General features: G+C 47.4%; 1 pseudogene; it reads right to left on the bottom strand.

The window, feature by feature from the left end:
* Window positions 1-1,615: 1,615 nt before the first annotated feature.
* Window positions 1,616-3,985, bottom strand: LOC123115693 (uncharacterized; annotated as a pseudogene).
* Between the last annotated feature and the right edge of the window lie 1,223 nt (window positions 3,986-5,208).

The following is a 5,208-nucleotide window of genomic DNA, read 5'->3' as shown; positions in this document are numbered from 1 at the left end:
GAGGCGGTGAAGAAGAAGCAGCTGGAGGCGCAGCTGGATGCGGCGGAGAAGCTGTTCGCGGCCGGCGACCTCAGGAGGGCCAGGATGCACGTCGACATGGCCGTGGCCATGGACCGCTCCCGCTCCGGGGCCTGCCCGGAGGCCCAGCGCGCGCGCGCCGCCTACAGGGTCCTCGCCGCCGACAAGGCCGACCACTACAGCGTCCTCGGCGTCGCGGCCCCGCCCGGCGGCAGGCCCACCAAGGAGTCCCACGACGCCGTCAAGTCCCAGCACAAGGCGCTCTGCGACATGTTCGACCCCAGCAAGGCCGGCGGCACCAGCGCGGCCGTCGCCGGCGCGTTCAAGCTCGTCAACCAGGCGTTCGCCGCGCTCACGGACATCAGGAAGAACGAGGGCGCGGTGCCGGGGAAAGCTCCCGCTCCTCGCCACCGCCTGCCGCCGCTGCTCCCGGTGCCGCGTCCCAAGGCCAAGGCGGCCGCAACGCCAGCCCGGGTGGTCGTGGTGGACGCCGCCGCCGACGATGATCCTCTCGCTGCTGTCTTCCTGGACGAGCCGGTGGTGCCAGAGCACAAGGGGCATGACGCGGAGGCAGTGGAAGGCGAGGAGGAGGACTACAACCCTGGCGGCCGCGGCCGCGGTGGACGTCGTTAAGAAAGGAAGGCCGATCAATCAAGACTCACTAAACGCTCTTTTGTAATGGAGTATTATGAGACAGCCGGAGTAGTACATTATTTGCTTGTTTAGTTCAAGATGTTACATTGTTTTCTTGTGTTTCTCCTTGAGTCAAGTTGATTTATATGTACCGATTCATGGCTTGGGATAATCATGAGATTTATTGGTAGTGGATTCTTTTTGTTTACAATTCGAATTTATAGTGGAATTGATGATCGAAACTTCCTCGTTCAAACAGATGAAAGCTATGCTAAGTTAAACGTGTAATTTGTCCAATTATTCACTCGATGCGAAACATGATGTCTAGGACCCACAGAACTAGCTGCACTTTCGGTTGTGGCAGATGGAGAGGACGATGACGGTGACGTTGAGCTTGATCTTCATGTTCCGGTATCGCAACCATGCGGAATTCGCGTGCCCTAGGTCCTCAAATTCGAGGCATGGTCATGGAGCTCGTCATCGGGCCCTCAATCTGCTCCCCGCAGTCGTCTGTATGAAAGATAAATCTTGCATGTATTTTTTTTCTCAAAATGTATTTTTCTTTTTCCAGCAATGCTGTTGTTCTCAGCAAACTTTGCTGTGGCTATCATATACTCCCTCCGTCCGGAAATACTTGTCCTCGAAATGGTTGTATCTAGACTTATTTTAGTTATAGATACATCCATTTTATCCAATTCGAGGACAAGTATTTCCGGACGGAGGGAGTATGAAAGACAGAAAAAAAAACAGAACATTACTCGTACTCCCTCTGTCCAGAAATACTTGTCATCAAAATGAATAAAAGGGGATGTATCTAGATGTATTTTAGTTCTAGATACACTCCTTCTTGTCCATTTTGACGACAAGTATTTTCGGACGGAGGGAGTACTGAATATTGGTTGTATTCAACACAGGCAACTTACTGCACGACCACAGCAGAAAAAAAAGAGCACTTAAAAGAAGATACATGAACAAGCAAAATAGTTAAAAGAGTTGTTGTTCCAACAAATTGGTGGCAAAGATATTACATTTCTTACATGGCAGCCAATTAGGCAATAATACAAGCTTAGCTAGCTTCATCAGCAGAAAATACTGACGCTGTGGCTACTAATTGGATTTTGGAGTTCAGGGACTCCTTCCAACCACACAAAGGATGGATCATGGCAATGCCATGAATGATTTATTGATTTGTACAACTTGACCTTATGATAGGAAGTGAATCACAGCAGGAGAAGCCTTCGGCAACGTCTCTGTCATCTTATTTCTCAACAAATCCTTCTCATCGCTGGTCCGTGGATAACTCGAAGGACGAACCTCAACATGAGGAAACTTGACGGCGCAAACCTTGCACACCTTCCTGTCATGCAGAGATACCTCCTTGATATTCACAGCAGCCTCCATGACACGCCTGATGTGTCCTGTGAAGTTATCATCGCACTGAAAGCCATATATGTTTAGCTTGGCTAGATCCTTATGCTTGAAATCAGGGTCAGATGGCTCCCACTTCACATCAGTTTTCTCGGAGTAACTTTTTTGGGACTCCATGTGGCACTTATGATCCCATACCGTGATGCAAAACTCCACCACAAACGGTGCAGCTTCAAGAAGGAACATTGTCCAGGCAATATCACATAACTCGGGAAGATTGTCCAGATTCACATACCGTAGTTTGGCAAGCCAAGGTGAAAGCACTTTCGGGGATTCTGGTTGAATCCAAATCTGGGACAGATAAAACAAATTTACAATGAGAGAAAGTCATTCATAAATTGAATCCTCAAGTAACGCATAAGTTACTACTGTTGCATACAATAGGCATACAATGAGAATGGGATGAAGATGATTGGAGTGAGTACCTTTTCACTTCGAAATTCCAGGGACAGATCGTTTACGGAGGGGACATTAGCAAGCAGCTGGCTTAGCTTGAGTGTCTTGTGTGAAAAACATGCCTTGGCAAGGTTTAGCTTCGAAATCTCAGGGACAAAACCAAGAGCCAAGGGATTTTCAGCACAGGAGGGCCAACTATTAAAGGTCATCCGCTGGAGCTTTGGTAGAAAGGTGAGCTCCACTGTTTTGAATTCACAATAGGAGATAACAAGCTCCACGAGTCGTGCGTGTTCTACATGCAGCACCGAAGAGACCCCCTCGTCACACATGAACAAAGATAGTGACTCCAGCTGCTTGCAATAGCTTAGGATGTTGGTTATGTCTGATTCACCAAACCTCATGTATTGTAGATGCAGCCCCGTGAGGCCAGCAAATGCGTCTGGGCAATCACGAAAAAAATCATTGAACTGGTCAGCAAAGAACAGGCGGTAGGCTTCGGTGCAAAGATGACCATTCCTGGGTGTCAAGATCTCAAACTCAGCTGAGTCCACTTTCTGGTCCGCCATGGCGAGGCCAACACATTTGCCAATGGAGAGACAGTGAGAAGGACTCAAAAAAAATTTGAGCTTCGGCTTACGAATGGTGATCTTCGAAGACCTTGCATTGAGGATCTTGTTTGTAACATTGGCCACGACGGTGTGAATGCGGACCAAGTCATCAGTGCTAAGATCAATCACGATCTGCGAGAGCATAGTGGGCAGCTTCTGCATTTTTTGGAAAGTATGCAGGTTTTTACAGCATCGAGGGTACCCACCCTCTCCAGAATGTTGAGCAGCAAATCAGCAGGCAGCTCGCTTAGCCTGTCCCTATTGCCAGCTTCTAAGTCAGCAGGCAGCTCCCTTAGCATGTCTCCATTACAAGCTTGTACTTCAGCAGGCAGTTCGCTTAGGGAGCCCCCATTACTAGCTTCTCTCTTCGACTGCATTTTGCCAGATGGAAAAAATAGTCATCGGTGATGGATCGATAAATTGACTTCCATCAGATGAAAAATTACAGCAACAAAACATAAAACAACTTACATCATGTCGGCCGCGGTGACACCTATTAAGCTTCATGGCGATGCAATAAGCAGAGATAATAATTATTGAAACGACGATATCGGGACAATCGTGAACGCCCAGCCTGAACTTGTTATAGACTCCTCCGATCCTACTCGCAATAGAACTCCGATACTACCCAAAAAAGAGACGGAGACGGAGGAGGTTTCCGAATCTTCTTCAAGCCGGTGCAGAATCCGTAAACCGACCGATTTACTATTATCTCACGAGAGGCAGACATATAAAAACAATTCCTTTTTCTAATACAAATCGAAATTGATCCGTTTCTTCTTCGAATCCGAAGACAGAACGAAATTGGCACCTTTCTCTTGCTTCTCCCAATCCGATTCCAGAAAGAATTTGACCTTCCTTCATCGTCTAGAACGTAGCATTTGACCAATTTCGTTTCCACATCGTCTATAACGTAGCATTTGACCAATTTCTGGACGATGAAGGAAGGTCAAATTCTTTCTGGAATATAGCCTTCCTTCATCGTTTCCACATCGTTTTTTTTTTCATGCAAAAAAAAAAAGACAAGGCCGGTAGCCGCCGCCGGGAGATGGTGTGGGTGGTGAGGGGAAAGTGTTAGGGCAGAGGATGCCATGTGTGTATCTGTCCTGTGGTGGATCTGTTAAGATTTGGGCTCGGGCTAATCTACACTTGAGCCCATAGGCCCATTTGAACACAGGGTTAGGAAGAGAACTCAGATGCGGCCCACTACCCGCTCAAAAAAAAACATGCGGCCCACTAAATATAACCTGCCTGGATTTAATAATTCGGTAAAATCTATATCTATACCTTCCCCTAAAAAATAATCTATATCTATATCTATATCTCTTGTTGAGGCCGGCTAAGTGGCCGAGCTCATTGACGCCACATCGGTTGTGTGGGATAGGCACCATGTGCAACAAGTGTTCATGCCAACGGATGTGTCAATTATCTTGGGAATACCTTTATGTACCAGGGACACTGAGGACTTTTGGGCTTGGAACTTTGAGAGGAGCGGTGTTTTCTCTTAAGATCCGCTTATAAAATGCTCCTTTCCACAAAACAAGAAGGGAGGCATGGTTAAAAGGTACCGCAGCATCTTCAAGCACAAATAATGAGGAGAAGTCGTGGAAGATGCTTTGGAAAATTCAAGTGCCTGCCAAGATCAGGATGTTTCTATGGCGATTGTCCAAGCATTCAATCCCAACTGAAGATGTCAGAGCTCACCGACATATGTCAAATTCTAGTTCTTGCGGGTTATGTGGCAGCCAGGATTCGTGGAGGCATTCGCTTCTAGAGTGTACGGTAGCCAGGTGCACATGGGCTCTAGTAGATGACAATCTAGCGCATCACCTTGTGTCCACTACGGAGCCTCGGGCGAAGCATTGGCTATTCTCATTAATTGATGGCCTAACACATACGCAGTTCATCGGAGTAGCTATCACGTTATGGGCGTTATGGTCGTCTGGGAGAAAGGCTATTCATGAGGGCATTTTTCAAAGTCCACAATCTACACAGGGTTTCATCGATAGATACATATCAAAATTAGAGATCATAAGAGAGATGAAGACGGCACAAACTCCTAACCCAAGTGTTGTACCAAGGGGCGAGACAAGGCAGAAGGCACCGCCAGCGGGATTTGCCAAGG

Source organism: Triticum aestivum, chromosome 5B (genome assembly GCF_018294505.1).
Source record: "Triticum aestivum cultivar Chinese Spring chromosome 5B, IWGSC CS RefSeq v2.1, whole genome shotgun sequence".
Taxonomy (NCBI): domain Eukaryota; kingdom Viridiplantae; phylum Streptophyta; class Magnoliopsida; order Poales; family Poaceae; genus Triticum; species Triticum aestivum.
This window is presented reverse-complemented; position numbering and strand designations above follow the sequence as displayed.